Below are 16983 nucleotides of genomic sequence, written 5' to 3'. Positions count from 1 at the left end.
CAGGGCGTGGCTTGACACGTCAGAGGCGGGACTGCGCGGGAAGGGGGCCGGGGTGAGGGCCAGTGCTGTAGCTGAGATATGCGGGTTAAGGAGTGAAGGAAGGCAGGAATGAATGAACAAATGAAATGAACAAATGAGCAGAGCTGGGATTCAGCTGGGATCCCAGTCTCTTTCCTGCCAGATTTTTAAAAATACTTTGTTTTTAAAGTTGATTTTAGAGAGAGAGAGAGAGAGAGAAACATTGATTTGTACCAACTTATTTATGCATTCATTGGTTGCTTCTTGTATGTGCCCTGACCAGGGATTGAACCCCTTGGAGTATGGGAAAGGCGCTCTAACCACCAATGGTAGCTTACTACCTGGCCAGGGCTCCAGCCAACTCTTCCAGCCTTTCCTTGAATGCCTTTCGGGTTTCACTACCTTCCTGCTCACAGTCTAGACTACTGTCTATGCTTCTTCCCAGCTGTGGGGATACCCCGCTCAGCTCTCAGGTCTCACTCACCATCAGGCGTCCTTTCCTTCTCCAGACTGGCCCTGTGCTGGCCTCTTCCATAGGCACTGAAGTGTGTGAGCCTCATGGAGCCCCCACACTGGAGACGGTGCAGGAGGGGAGATGAACAGCCACACAGAGTTGAGGGTACGGGAATAAGAATGTGTACAGGAGCAGACTTCGTCTCACAAGGGAGTAAAGAGCTTCAGGGAAGGGGGAGGGTTTAGAAGGCTGGATATGAGTTGACCAGGCGGATCAGAGTGAAGGCCATTCTTGGCAGAGGGAATAGCATGGGCAAAGGCAAGACAGGCGGAAAGTAATTGCTGAAGGGAAGAAAGACTGTCTACACCCCACTCAGAGACTAATGGTGGAGCCCTGGGTTCAGACTACTGAATCCCAGCTCTGCTATTTACTTGCCAAACATCCCTGAGCAAATCCCTTTTCTCTCTGAGCCTCAAGACCCACATTTGTGCTGTGACGGGTGTGGCTCCAGGGGTTAGGTGTGGTCCAGCAAACTGCAAGTTTGCCAGGTCCATCCCCGGTCAGGGCACATGTCTGGGTTGCTGGCCAACTCCCCAGTTGGGGGTGTGTGAGAGGCAAATGATGTTTCTCTCGCACGTGATGTTTCTCTCCCTCTCTTTCTCCCTCCCTTTCTCTCTCTAAAAATAAATAAATAAAATCTTTTTTTAAAAAAAAGACCCACATTTATAACATGCATATAATATCCCCTCCTGGGTCAGCCTGAAGAAAAATGGGTATATATGATTAAAGTTTATCCAAAGAAATGGTACTAATTCGTGGTGTCAGAAATCCAACCTAATCCCCTTCCTGTTGTCTTAGTGGCCCGTGAGGACAAAGCCAAGTGGCTGAACAGCTTTACCTTCACTCCCGCCACACCATACTTGCCCAAGCAGATCCCCATTACCTGGTTGAAATTCCATTTCTAGGAGTTTTTGCTGTAAAAGTTTTATGACCCCTAGAGGCTACTGTTTAGAGGTACATTCATTAGAAGCTATTGATCCTGGATCACAGATTAGATTATCCGGTGGGCCCGTCTATTTTGCGGGTGGCTGAGACCTCTGAAGTAGGATTTAACTTCAACCAGAGAGAATACCTAAGGGAGTAGCATCTGAGCCTGGAAGGTTGAGGTGGGGTGAGGGAGGGGAGAGCATGGGCAAATAAATTCCTGGAAGTGGGTCATGAAGGTAAAGCTTAAGCCAGAGAGAGCCAGGTTAAGTAGCCATTGTGGCCAGAGTGTTGGGGGTTGGGAGAGAGATGAAGATAGGGGAAGCTCGAGTGAGAGAAGAAGCTGAAGAGGTGGAGGTCACAAAGGCCCTCCAATGCCAGGTATAGGAGTCAGTGGGCAGTGGAGAGCCAGTGGCGGACTTTGGAGCAGAGGAAGGGTCTGAGGACATCTCAGCCTCCCCTCAAGTCTACCCTACCCAGCGGCTTTAAAGAGGTGTGAATCGGGCTGGGGAGCCCTAGCGCCCACGAAGCGGGCCCCCTCCCCAAGCTGCGCTCACACTGATAGCTTGGTTTCCAGAGACTGCCTTTAGCCCAGGAAGTAATTTGGGACTCTTCTGGGTCTAATTTCAAGCAATTCCAGCGCAAGCCACTTGGAGGAAAAGAGCTTTCCGAGACTGGCAGAGCGGTTCCAGGTGGCCGGGCGGATGCTGGCTAGTGCGTGCCGAAGAGCACGCACTAGGGCCCCGGAGGGCGGCGGCCGCGCTGAGTCGGGTCCTAGAGGCTCCGGAGTCATCAGTGAGTAAGCCGCTAGGGAAAAGGCTTTTTTTATTTTATTTTAGCCTTTAAAGGCAAGCGTCCCTGACAGTCGGGAGAGAAGGCTTGCTGAGTCAACTACAGCTGATGCAAGGGAGGGCTAGCAGGGGTTGGGACACAGGAGTCCCAAATCCATAACAGGTTTTGCAACTCAAATTCTCCCAGGCTACAGGTAAAAAACGGTGTTGGACTTCAGGAAGGCCTGAGGGGCCAAGCGGAATAGTTTGTGTGCGTTTAATATTTTCATTCTCATTTGTACACCCACTCAAATCACCCGCTCCCAGAGAATTTCCCGTTCCTTCTTTATCCTTTTGTGCCCCTCTTTGCAAGCTCTCTCTTCAGGGCCACCACCCACACGCTGGTGCTGGGGCGGGGGGCGGTGAAAGAACACACCCCTCCTCTCTCCCCTCCTGAGCACCAGGCTGGTCTGTCTGCCTGTCCCAGAGGTACCTGGCACTCCCCAGGTTTAAATCTAAACACATCATCTTCCCCCATCCCTTCCAGTCCCCACCCAGAGATGGTTCCTCTATCCACCAAGTTACTGATTTTTTCCCTTCCCTCGCCCCAGCTTTAACATGATTCAACAGGGCACTTACTAATCCTGTCATTATTTAAAATTTTGGTATTTTGCCATCATGGGTTTTTCTTTTTGCATTAATTTTGAACTGTAAGAAAATATTGCATAAAAAAACATCTATCTCAATGACTAGCTTATGGTGCTCCCCCTTAAATCTTACTAGGAGGTGAGTGCCTCACTTCCCACACCCTGATCCTGACCCTACCTGTAGTGGTTTGTAATCAGGATGCTGGCTGCACGGGTGTGTTCTATCTGTCAAAATTCATTGAGCTGTACACTTCCAATTTTTGTATTTTTCTCTGTGTTGTACATTATGCTTCAATTAAAAATATATTTTTACTTGAAAATAAATTGTGCTGTAGTTCCAAGGGAATGCCTGCTGTCTGCTTCTACTGGCTAGCATCCCCAGCACCAAAACAAAAACAAACAAAAAAAATACACAACCCAGTATCTGGTACACTTTGGGACTCAGTACTTGTTTGTTGACTGAATTAATACAATATTGTTTAATTTAATCCCCACAAAAACTCTGAGTATTTTTCTCTTTTTCTAAAAGGGAGTGCTGAGATTCAGAGAAGCAAAATAATTTGCCCAGGATCACACAGGTACTAGATTTGAGTTCTAGCATCTTCATTAAAAAAAATAAACAAAACCCTGGCTACTGTGGCTCAGTGAGTGGGGCATTATCCTGCAAATGGAAAGGTCGGAGGTTCGATTCCCAGTCAGGGCTCATGCCTGGGTTGCGGGCCAGGTCCCTGGTTAGGGGCACATAAGAAGCAACCACACATAGATGTTTCCCTCTCTTTCTCCCTCCCTTCCCTGCTCTCTAAAATATAAATTAAAATCTTAAAAAAATTTACAAAACTGTACTTGAACAATTAAATTTTTAAAAAAGGAAAAGAAAAATACAGCCCAAAAGCAAAAAAAAAAAAAAAATTTACAATAATTTGAGCTGTATCTTTCCCTAGATAATGTCTTCCTTAGGGCCTGGACTCAGACATTTCTGACTTCCCTCTTCCAGCTAGTTATGGGTTGGCCAAAAAAATATATGGTTTTTCTGTAAAATAAAATACAGCCCTGGTTGGTGTAGCTCAGTGGATTGAGCGTGGGCCTGCAAAGCAAAGGATCACTGGTTCGATTCCCAGTCAGGGCACATGCCTGGGTAACAGGCCAGGTCCCCTCTGGGGGATGCATGAGAGGCATCCACACACTGATATTTCTCTCCTTCTCTTTCTCTTTCCCTTACCTTCTCTCTAAAATAAATTAATTAATTAATTTAAAAAAATTTAAGATTTTATTTATTTATCTTTAGAGGGGAAGGAAAGGAGAAAGGGAGAGAAATATCAATGTATGGTTGCCTCTCATGAGTCCCCTGCCCGGTACTGGCCTGCAACCCAGGCATGTGCCCCAACTGAAAATCGAGCCACGATCCTCTGGCTCGCAGGCCCACACTCAATCTACTGAGCCACACCAGCCAGGGCTTAATTTAAAAAATTTAAGTGCATATTTTTCGTTTTCATGAGTAACTTTATTGATTTAGATAATTTGAGTGTGTTCACTATCTCCTGTGTGGTATAACATTGAGTGTTCTCAATTGATGTCTCGAATTGATGGCTATCAGTTTCAACCAGTCTGCCCAGCATTGTCCAGCGAGAAATCTACAGCATGATAGCACTTTTGACACATTCAATCATTCATACCACCTTCTCCGTCATACACTGCACAAATCTTTTTTTGTGCTTCAATTGTGTTTTTACCTTTCTTGAAATAATAAAGTATAATATGCTGAAAATGTAGCTTATTTTCTTCCTTCTTCAATACTAAAATCAGTACACAAACATTCACCAATTTTGATGGGGTTTTTAAAAATGATTTTATTTACTTTTAGAGAGAGGTGAACAGAGGGAGAATAAAGGGAGAGAAATATCAATGTGAGAGAAATATACATCAATGGGTTGCCTTTCTTGTGTCCCCAACTGGGGATCTGGCCTGCAACCCAGGCACATGCCTGACCAGAAATGGAACCGGCAACCTTTTGGTTCATAGGCCAAGCTCAGTCCACTAAGCCACACCAACCAGGGCTGATATGTATTTTTTTTAATGCATGCTGATATGAAAGTTGTCACAATACAATCGATAACAAAATTGTTTCCAATAAAGTTAAAGACAACTGAGCACTAGCAGAGCCATCTTGGGGGGGGGGACGAACAAACTTTTTGGCCAACCCAATACTTAGCACAAGGAAGAGGCTATAAATATTTTTTTAAAGATTGTATTTATTTTTAGAGAAAGGGGAAGGGAAAGAGAGAGGGAGAGAAACGTCAATGTGTGGTTGCCTCTCATGTGCCCACTACTGGGGACCAGGCCCACAACCCAGGCACGTGCCCCGACTGGGAATTAAACCCATGACCTTTTGGTTTGCAGTCTGGTGCTCGATCCACTGAGTCACACCAGCCAGAGATATAAGTATTTAATAAATGAATGAAGCAAAGACTGGATGAATGAGGCCAATTGTGATATGTGGTAGGTAGAGTGCAGGTTTTGGAGACAGGTCTGCTAGCTGTGTCTTTGGACATATTACTTAGCCTTTCCGAGCCTCAGTTTCCCCAACTGTAAAATGGAAATAATATCAATACTTCCCTCAAAGATTAATTGGGAATATGAAGGAAAAAGTGACTGGCATAAATAGATACTGGAGAAATTGTAACTATTATTATTATTTCTGATGTTTTACATTTTCAAAGACTATGTCAGGAGGCAGAGATCTACCTCTTTTAATTCCCATGTATTGTTTTCTGGGGTTCTCCGGGGTAGGGAGGAGGGGACCTGGTGCAGCCCACAGGAGGGAACTTTCTTCCTCAAGCTCCCAGAGAGGACAAGTGCTGCAAGAGCCCGAAAGCTGGCTTTATGGCCCACTTCCTCACTGCCAGGGAGGCACCTTTGATGAGTTACTTCCTCTCTGTGAGCCTCTATTTTCTCTCTGTAAGATAAGGGTCAGAAGAAGCTCAATCTTGTGGGGCTCTGGGGAGGGTTCAACAGCATGTCCCTGAGCCTAGCACACAGTAGGTCTGAGGAACTGTCCTGCACTCTGAGGTGTGGGAGAAGAGCCAGCAGACAGAGGGTCCCGGAGACCAGAGATGTCCCAGGACTGATGGGAAAAGCACACAGCAGCCTGTCTGGGCTGTTTTGTTCTTACAGCCTTATTCTCCCGAGAAGTGAAATAACAACGCCCTGACGCAGTTGCAACTTCGTGACTGTGGGAAAACTTCCCACACCAGGGTCCTCTGTTTCTCCTCGCACGCACGCACGCACGCACACACGCACCTTGTGCCTGAGGCAAGACAGAATTTATTTATGCATCTGCCGGGCAGTTGGAGGAGATTGAGGCACACAGAAGTTAAAGCCACTTGCTTTACCAAAGCAGGAAATTGGTAGCAAATTAAAGACCTCTTAATTTCTACATAACACCATGCAGCTGTTTGTATCCACAACAAAAGAAACAGTCCACTCCTCCCCTCCCCTCTTCCACACTCCAATCCCCTCCTCAGACAAGCAGTTACAACCCGGCTGGCACTGGGCCATTCCTGACCCCACTTGGCAGCCAGTCACGTTCATCACGGAGCTGCAGGCTGGTTCACCCCATCATACTGGAGCTGACGCTCTGCAGAAAACATGGAGAGAGAGCCAGTCGTGAGCCAGTGGGGTCCTCCCTTCCCCACTGAGGCTTGAAATTAGTGCCTCAAACACAGGCAGTTTAGAAAGGGAAAGCTCTGTGGGCTGGCGGGAGGCAGAGCTCTCTGGACTTGGAGCAGGTTCCAGAGGTCTGTGGATCTCTGAGTTCCACTCTGGCTCTGTGACAGGTTTCCTGGGTGACTTCAGGCAAGTCACTGTCTCTTTCTAAGCCTCGGTCTCTTCATTTTTGTAATGAAAGTGTTGCAACAGGTGACTTCCAAAGTCGCTTTCTCACTCTGGGTTGAGAAGCCTCGTCATAATGTCACGTGTATTGGCAGTTTACTAAGTGCCAGGCGCACTAGGTAGGGGCTAAGTGAGTGGTATATAGTTATCTCCTTTAATACTTGTGGCAAATCCTAGACATGCTGTGTTAACCCCATTTCACAGAGAAGGAAACCGAGGCACAGTTTCAGTGTGGTTTGCCCCAAGTCGAGGAAGGGAGGAAGTGACAGTTGTGGGTGAAGATCAAGCCCAGTCTGTTCCCAGAACTCTTATAAGCCCACTTACACTTACTCCCTTTATCCTGCTAGATCTTTTCCTCAAAAACGATTGTGGTAAGATACATGTAACATAAAATGTACCATTTCAACCATTGTTAAGCAAACCGTTCAGGGGCATTAAGCACATTCACATGCTGTGCAAACGGCACCCCATCCAGCTCCAGAGCCATTTCACCTTCCCGAACAGAAATCTTGTACCCACTAAAGACTAACTCCCCACCTGTCCCCCGCCAGCCCTTGGCATCCACCATTCTACTCTCTGTCCTATGGAGTTGACTACTGCAGTTACTTCATATAATCTTTCCTCATTTTAAAAATGATGATAGTAAAAGCCAAGAGTTATTTGACCCTTCTATGAGGCAGTCGGCTCTGACTTGGTTTGAGTTCCAGTTCTTCCATTCAAGCTGTGTGCCCTGCGTAGCTCTGGAGAGAGTTGCAGGACATGATGCCGAGGAAGGTGCTGGGAAGTCTGGTGCCACCTCGAGAGCTCGTTACATACACCTGCTTCCTGGAGGGCTGGGACCAGGGCCCTGGCTTCAATTTGTAGGTGTGAGAGCTGGAAAAAAATTTAGAATTGTGCATTTCAACCCATTTCCAGATGAGAAGACTGAGGCCTAGAGAAGTGGCGATGACTTCTCCGAAGTCATGGAACGTGATGCATTTGTTCTCATCTGTGCCCTGAGCACGATGCCCTGAATGTGGCGGGTGCCTGACAGATGTTCGCTGCTGAGGCTGGAAGGTGAAGGCCACGGCATAGAAGAAAGACACTGGCTGTGTTCCAGCCTGGGTGCCTGGAATTGGAAAGTGGCTGGTGCAGCCTCTGCGTATAGAAGGTGCTGGGGCAGTACTCTGCCTCGGTCGTTCTTCCTTCTGCCGGTTCCCAGAGGCCTGCTCTTGTGGCTGAGAGGCCCGTCTTCCTTCTTCCCTTAGAGTAATGGTGTTAGGATTTTTCAGTTGCAAGTTTCAGTATATTTAAGCCAACTTCAGCCATAGAAGGACAATTTATTAAAGGATACAGAGGCATCTCCCAAACCAGTGGCAGGTGTTAGGTAGCCAAGGTGGCCAGGAAAGGACCAGGAGCTAAGAAGGTCCAGTTAAGGGCTTTTACTCGAGGCGAGGTGCTGTGGTGAGGTGGGCTGAGTCTGAGCAGACTACAGGGGCAAGGAAAAGAGTAGAAGGGTTTCTAAGGGTCTTCCGCAGGGAGACTGGGGAGGGTGGGTCAGCCTGCTGATCTGCCCCGGGTGTCCTGGGTATAGGTGTTTGCAAAAACAATGTCCTCTGACCAGAGATGGCTGATTCAGCAGCGAAGTCCAGGAGATTTATGGGCCTTGCCTCTGGGAAAAGGTCGAGGGAGAGGGGAGGGGCAGTGAGGAGTCAACTGGTTTCCAGCAGGGTGCCGGCGGCTATGCCTCAGTTGCTTCTGATAATAGGGAATCTCTGGTCAGGTAGTTAGCTGGTGACACATACCTTCTTTGTTCTAGCGTAGGTGGTGGCTTAGGTCCTCCATGTCCCAGTACATTCTAACAGCAGGGATATAGTCAGGGGCTGACAGAGGCCTGGACTCTACACGGAGGCTACCACTAGGATGGCTGCGCCCCTCACCCCGGCTTCATTCCTCTCTTCACAGACAGGTTCTGCTCTGCGTGGCAGAATACGACCATCGCACAGTGCCATAGTCTTACAGGACTCTCTCGACAACCCTCAAGGCTAACTTCAACTGTCTCCTGCTTCTGATTCTGTTTCTGAATAAGAGAAGCAGATCTGCTGCCTTTGGGTGAGATGTTTGCCCTGGTCTGATCGGCTGTGGTCACGTCAACCTAAGAAAAGTTCAGGCCTGTAGAGAATGGTCATGAGTTTATTTGAGCCAAACAGATGACAGTTGCCAGGAAGCAAAACCTCAAGGTGTTGAGAAGATGCTCCAGAAAATGGCAGTTTTGCACCTTGTTTTATACATTATAATCAAAAGAGGAGGTGTAAGTAGGTTACATGAAATCTATTGGTGATAGATTAGGGACCGGGGAGAAAGCAGGGCAGGGCGGGGCTCGGGAGGTGGGCAACCTCTGAGATCGAATAAAAAGTAAAATGATGACACCTACCATACTTCTTCTACACATTTGGGTACAGGATAGCTAACCACTAACTCTGCTCTGGTGTGGGGGTGTGCCCTGAGGGGTCTGGAAAAACACGCCTTCACATCCCAAAGGTACGTTTTCAGAGATGCCAGAAAATAATAGGCAGGCTCAGTTAAGGTAAAGATCGACTTTTGTCAGGGAAGATTCTAGCCTAGGACAGGACTACCTGCCATAAACTGCTCTTGGTTTAGAAGTTCTGATTTCAGACTGTGCTATGTAGTTACTTTAAGTCTCTGAGTTTGTAAGGCCGCCATGCAGGCCGCCCCTGAGCTGGTCAGGTTTACTATGTGGTCCCTTTTTGTCCAGTCAGGGCAACTGTGGGCTCACAGAGCACGGACAAGGTGGACAGGGCTCACCTCTGTGTGAGGGTGGGGCAGAGGAAGGGCTGTGAGTCACACAGGCAAACCTGTGTATCCATTAAAAAAAAGTTGAATAGACCCCTGGCTTGTGTGGCTCAGTGGGTTGAGCACCAGCCTCCCAACCAAAAGGTCGCCGGTTCGGTTCCCAGTTGGGGCCCTTGCCTGTGTTGTGGGCTGGGTCCCCAGTGAAGGATGTGCGAGAAGCCACCACACACTGATGTTCCTCTTCCTCTTTCTTTCCCTTCCCCTCTCTCTATAAATAAATAAATAAAACCTTTAAAAAATGTTGAATAGAAATATACACGCTTTGATGTGAAAAGAAAGACAAGAGTGTTTTGAATGGAAAAAAAAAGGTTACCAACACTACATTGATCACATTTTTTAAAATTTATTCATGTCAGCATATTAAAGGAATTCCCATTCTTTTTTTTTAAAGATTTTATTTATTTATCTTCAGAGGGGAAGGGAAGGAGAGAGGGAGAGAAACATCAATGTACGGTTGCCCCTTTTGCGTCCCCTGCTGGGAACTGGCCTGCAACCCAGGCATGTGCCTGGACTGGGAATTGAACTGCGATTGTCTTGTTCGCAGGCCCGCGCTCAATCCACTAAGCTACACCAGCCAGGGCCATTGATCACATTTTAAAAAGCAAATATGTGTATGTAATATAATTAAACTTCTATGCATATGCATATGCTAAATGATCATTGAAATTATGGGTAGTGGAATTGGGGGTAACTTTTATTTTCTTCTTTCATAATATCTACATTTTTTTGATTTTTCTGTAATGAATATCAACTGAGTTATAATAAAACAATAACTCTTACCTCACAGGGCTGCCCTGTGGTAACTAAGACATTTATTCCCTTATGCAGTGACTATTTAAGCACCCAGTATGTGACAGTTTGTAAAAGCTGCACAATGACTGGCTAATGACAGAGACTCGATAATTTGGGTCACCCCAGGCCCTGCCTTCCGAAAGTGCAAAGCAAGGCTGTCTGCTCAGGCAGGCGCGTCTGGTTCTACTGTTCCCTGAACTCTCTGAAAATCAGGCAAGTGAAAACAGTGGGGGGTTCCTCCATCTATTGCCGTGGAGTAACTACTCCAAAATGCTGTGGCTTTAAACAGCAATGATGCGTTGTTTCTTATGATTTGGGGCAGTTTCGCTCCCGATGGCACTGCTGAGGTTCTTTACTGATGCAGTAGCATTCAGCAGGATCCATGGCTGGGACCATTCTCTCCGTATTGTTACCGAACAAGAGGTCCGAGGGAGGGGTAGTACAATATTTGGCCCACCTAGGGATGCCAGAAACTGCTACACAACAGGGGCCCCTCCCAAGGACAAAATACTAATATCTACTGGGCTCTTCTGTCCGCCGCCAATTGGAAAGACATCTCTCAATGCCAGAGATTTGTGAAAAGGAAACACAATGTTTATTTAATGCTATTCAGGCCTAACGCCACCACTTAAATAGCAAAGTCCTTTAGGGTATACACCTACACCCACACAGCTCTCCCTTCTCCCACTGTCCCAACTCCGGGTACTGTAAATCAGGAAAAGAGCACACGTCTGTGTTGCAGGCCGCTGGCACCTTCAGCTGTGTCACCGTGCAGGCAGGATCTCTCTCTCGTTAGTCCAAAGTACTGTGGTACCCTCTCATGGTCCACTGGTAAGAGTCCTTTGTACCCAGTTCCAGTCAAAGTCTCTCCTGCTTTTCAGGCCACGCGGCCAAAGGGAGCACCCAAAAGCCGCGTAGGCCTCTTCTACCAAAGCTGCAGGTGTTCGCACTCCACCAAAAGCATGTGGCTTTCTTCTTCACCTGGCTGCAGGGATCTCCATTCTGGCAAAGCTGCGTGGTTTTCCCTTTCACCTGGGCAGCTATCCCCTCATGTCCCAGAGCCCATCTTTTCCAAGCTCCCACACAGGCCTTCTCACTCAGGGGTACAGCCCCTCGTTACATCCTGAGTCCCAGCCACTCCCTTCTCCTTGGCTCCAAACTTGGCCACAGCTATTTAACATTATCTGTGAAACCAGTTAAGGGTTATAGGTATGTTAAATAATCATTCCAGAGGTTAGCTGCAAAACAGTTCTCAATGGCCCTGCTCCATTGTCCCTTCCCCCTGTGGGGGGTGGGGGGTGAGGACATCTTATATGTCTCTCCAATATTCCTATACACTTTGAATTCTGGACACCATTCCAAATCTTTTTGTTTTGGGCACCTGCCCCCCCCCCCCCCCCCCCCCCGCTAAAGTCTCTAGCACTATAGGTACCTTCTACTAAAAGTCCCTTGATTCGCAGGGACATTTTGCACCTTTCTGAAGCTTAGACCTTGCAAATACCCTATAAATCAGATGGTCACTCTTGGACCTCAGTTCATGACCTTCAAAACCAGAGCCATTACTATTAGAACCAGTTACACAGAGAACCTGACTGCTGCAGTGTCCACACAGCAGCAGCATACAGACCATAAATCAGAAGAGAAGCCTTATCCAGTTCCAAGATGGTGGCACCCATGCATGCTCTGTCCTCCATGGTGGGGCACTCACGTGGCTTATCCATTTTACCCAAAATGGCAGCACCCCAACTCTGGTTCCACCCACCTGGGAAGGTTCCAGGACTCCGGTTTCAGGAGCCCCGGAAATCCCCAAGGCCCCTTCCACCAATGGGCATGGGGGCACCACAGAACTGCCCTCCACCCATTGGGGGTGGTGCACTGAGGCTGCAGTCACCAATGCAGGTGGAGAGCAGGCTCCACCCACCTGTGAAGGTGGGGGCTCCTGGCAACTCCTGCTGAGGTGGGCGAGCAGAGCCCACTCTCAGAGGCTGCGAATCTGGGGTGGAGACTTCTCCCACTTGCAAGGTGGGAGAAGCCATAGTGGGCCTCACTTCCCCAGAAAGCAGTTTCACCACGAGAGACACTGCTGTCTGGGGTCCCTCATTCCCTGGGTTCAGAGCATTGATGAGGTTTCTTTCCTCATCATCTTTCTCCTCCTGAGATCTACTATCAGGGAGGGGTTCTAAGACCCCTTTCTCCTTCTGGACCATTACACGATTCTCTGTAGAACTACTCGCACAGTTCAAACAAAGCAAACAAAGATTCAGAGCAAAAAAAATACAGATGGCGTAAAGACCAGGTATTTCCCCTGCTATCGCCCACAATTCCAGTTCCATTATTACAGAAGAGCAGTCAGAAACCAAGTTTTTCAACCCAAAACACTTTCACGTCTCTGCTCCTTCCCTGTTTTGTTTCCTTTTCACCTTCCCAGGCATGACTAGGCGGCCGATGCCCTCAAGAGCGCAGAGAAATCCTCAGAGACTGGGAAAATTCCAAAGCCTCACTCTCTCGCACCTGAGGGGGTCAGTCTGCCACGGACGATTATTGTCCCGGCAGAGTCGCCAAAAACTGTTACCGAGCAAGAGGTCCGAGGGAGGGGTAGTACAATATTTGGCCCACCTAGGGATGCCAAAAACTGCTACACAACAGGGGCCCCTCCCAAGGACAAAATACTAATATCTACTGGGCTCTTCTGTCCGCCGCCAATTGGAAAGACATCTCTCAATGCCAGAGATTTGTGAAAAGGAAACACAATGTTTATTTAATGCTATTCAGGCCTAACGCCACCACTTAAATAGCAAAGTCCTTTAGGGTATACACCTACACCCACACAGCTCTCTCTTCTCCCACTGTCCCAACTCCGGGTACTGTAAATCAGGAAAAGAGCACACGTCTGTGTTTCAGGCCGCTGGCACCGTCAGCTGTGTCACTGTGCAGGCAGGATCTCTCTCTCGTTAATCCAAAGTACTATGGTACCCTCTCATGGTCCACTGGTAAGAGTTCTTTGTACCCAGTTCCAGTCAAAGTCTCTCCTGCTTTTCAGGCCCCGCGGCCAAAGGGAGCACCCAAAAGCCACATGGGCCTCTTCTACCAAAGCTGCAGGTGTTTGCACTCCATCAAAAGCATGTGGCTTTCTTCTTCACCTGGCTGTAGGGATCTCCATTCTGGCAAAGCTGTGTGGTTTTCCTTTTCACCTGAGCAGTTATCCCCTCATGTCCCGGAGCCCATCTTTTCCAAGCTCCCACACAGGCCTTCTCACTCAGGGGCACAGCCCCTCGTTACACCCTGAGTCCCAGCCACTCCCTTCTCCTTGGCTCCAAACTTGGCCACAGCTATTTAACATTATCTATGAAACCAGTTAAGGGTTATAAATATGTTAAATAATCATTCCAGAGGTTAGAGGCAAAACTATTGCTATGCAAAACAGTTCTCAATGGCCCTGCTCCATTGTCCCTTCCCCCTGTGGGGGAGGGGGCGGCGAGGACATCTTATATGTCTCTCCAATATTCCTATACACTTTGAATTCTGGACACCATTCCAAATCTTTTTGTTTTGGCCTCCTCCCCCCGGCTGCACCCTGTATCAGTATGGTGTCGCACCCCGCTCTGTCTCCAGCAGGACTTCTACACTCTATGCGGCGGCATCCAAGGGGCAACATTCCGAGAGGACAGACCCCGACGAGGCCAAACTGAACAAGCCTGCTGTGTCAAAGCCCGTCACTCCGGATGTTACTTGCTTTGTTTCTTAATCGATAATGAACGTTTTCTTTGTGAGCAAGTATTCCTCCAAGCCCAAATTTTAAGGGCTGGCTAATTGTCCATCATTGATTTAAGCAATTTATTATCGATGAATATTTAGGTGGCTTTCATTTGGGGGCAGTTACAAACTCCGTGAAGATGGACTTTGTACCAAAAACTCGGTACAAATCCCTGGAGGAGAAGGACAACAGGATCAAAGAACAAGGGCATTTGTAAGATTTTGCCAAATCATTCTTCAAGACCATAGGTACACATTGCAGTTCTACCAGCTGTAAAGAAACCCACCCTTTACACAATCTGGCCAATACTGAGTATGTTTATCTTTTTAGTCTTCCTCAATTGGGTAAGTGAAAACTGGTATCTCATCATTGTCTTCAAAAGGGAGACTATTAAAAGTAAGTTGCCCAGAGGCAAATGCTTAAGCAGAGTTCCTGTCTTTTCCTCAGAAGCAGCCCTAAGAAATCAGCAGGGACAAGGGCAGTGTGGTGCAATGTCTCTCAGCCCACCAACTTCAGACTGTAAAAAGGGAGAACAGCCTCCAGACTGGTAACGTTTTGCCCGCTCATTTGCATAAATACACCGAGAGCAGCCATTGATCACATACCATATTTAAGTCTTCTGTGCTGGAACTCACACAAGAAACCTTTAAATTGACTTTTCAGTCTGCCCTTCAGGGCACAGAAGCTGAGCCAGACACTGCCATCTGGCCTGCCTATGTCACCTGCTTCACTCAAGTCCTTGAGGTTTCCACTGTGCCTTAGGTCTTTTAGCAACCTCGTTCCTTCCTGGAAAGACCTCCATGAACCACACAACCAACCAAGATGTCAGGCTTTTTCCATGGGCTTCCACTGGCTTCAAAAGTCAATCCCAGTTCCTCAGGGCTTTCTGGTGACATGCAGAGCAGACACACCTCCTGCAGGCATGACATTTGTTAAAATTTGGTTAACAAAACTTCCATTAACCACTGGTCTTACTGGTTTTATGCCAAGAACTCTTATGCCATCACTTATTCCTTCAGAATGCTGAGTTCTGGAAGGGTCAGGTAGGGAGAGAAATACAAAGTGTGAAGGAAAATCCTTGTCCTTTGAAATTGCCTTTCTATACATTATACCTTCCATTACTAAAACCATACAACTTCTTTCCAAAGTTTTCACAAACTTCTACTACCTTCTTCATTTCCATGTCCTATACTTTTCCTTGTTCACTTTCTTACATAGTATGAAGTTTTAACTATCCTTGGGAAATCTCAATTTCCTTTTCAGAGCAGATACAGAGCAAAATTTAAAGCAAAGAGAGAGTCCCAAAAGAAAAAGGGGGACCAGAACCAACTTCGGAATCCTGTCTCATTTCCCACAGGTCCCACTAAGCAGTTGTTATACCCAGCTAGGAAAATTACAGCTAGGGCATTACCCAACCCTAAATCTGCAGTTCCTGGAACAGGGTAATGGACAAACATCTGGGAACAATTGGGTTTAAAATTCTAGCCAAATAAGGTAACTAACCCGGGCCCGCCAGAAAGTGCCTGCCGCAGCAGCAGCACCCACCAATCAGGGACCCTCACTGTTTTTAAATAAGCCAATAGCTAACCGCCACCTCTGCTTCTGTATGCCTTTGCTTGCTTGCTAGAAAATATAAATACCCAGTAGTCTGTAAGCCAGGCGCGACTTCCATTTTGTAGCTCTGAGTAGCTACGTGACTCCGATCACAATTGGGGAAGTTCGCCCCTGCGCAGGAAAATCTTTGGCCATTAAAATTTTTATCAATTCGGTTCCGGACTCCGAGAGTGTGTATTTACCCGCCGATCGTCTACAACACAGTTACATGGGTGAGCTTTCCTAGCCCTATATGACCAAAATATGGCACTCTCTCACCCACCAGTGCGTCCACTGGTCTTCTGGCAGAGACATGCCCTCTCACCATATGGTCTCTTGGCAGATACATGATCTCTTGTCCCAGGGTGGCATACTCATCAGCCCTGAATGACCCTTCCTGGGTCCCATGTGGCAAAGGCATGTCCCCTAACTGGTTACAGGTGACCTCTCCTAGGTCTTACTGGCCAAAAAGTAGAGACGGGGATTCCTGTTGTACTCAAGACAGCAAAATTAAAACCATATCCCCATAAGATTAGAAAGCAAGCAAACAAGAACCACATCTAAGAGCTGAGGTTTCCTTTCCTTCAGGTTTAAAACTTTCATAACCTTTCCATTTATCCTTACATCTTCCCATAGGCCTTCTGTAACATTAACAAACTTTCTGTATATCTTTACCCATACAGATTTAACCATCCCCTTTCAATCCTTGTTCTTTTCCACTTTGGGAAGTGGACTATACTCAAACTCAGTATCTGGCAGGTAAAAGTCCCTAGTTTTATAGGCACATATATCTTCCACTAAAAGTCCCTGGATCTTCAGAGACATCCTACAGCTTTCTCAAGCTCAGATCTTGCAAACACCCTGTAACTCAGAGGGTCACCCTTGGACCCCAGTTCACAGCCTTCAGAACCAGAGCCATCCCTGTCAGAACCAGTTGCACAGAGAGCCTGACTGGTGCAGTGCTCACATAGCAGCAACACACAACACATAACATGAAAAGTGTACCTAGTCCACCATCTTCTCCACTTCCAAGATGGCGGCACTGTCATGTGACCCATTATCCAAGATGGCGAAACAGCCATGTGCCACTCCCAAGCTGGCAGAACAGTCACATACCACTCATGAGATGGTGGCACCCATGTGCGACCCATCCTCCATGGTGGAGCATTCATGTGACTCCTCCCTTTTACCCCAAACGGTGGCACACCCATGTGGCTTACTGTCCGAGCT

This window comes from Artibeus jamaicensis, unplaced genomic scaffold (assembly GCF_021234435.1).
Source record: "Artibeus jamaicensis isolate MK-2021 breed Jamaican fruit bat unplaced genomic scaffold, CSHL_Jam_final scaffold_847, whole genome shotgun sequence".
Classification (NCBI taxonomy): Eukaryota; Metazoa; Chordata; class Mammalia; order Chiroptera; family Phyllostomidae; genus Artibeus; species Artibeus jamaicensis.
The sequence above is the reverse complement of the archived record's forward strand: the minus strand, read 5'-3'. Positions refer to the sequence as shown.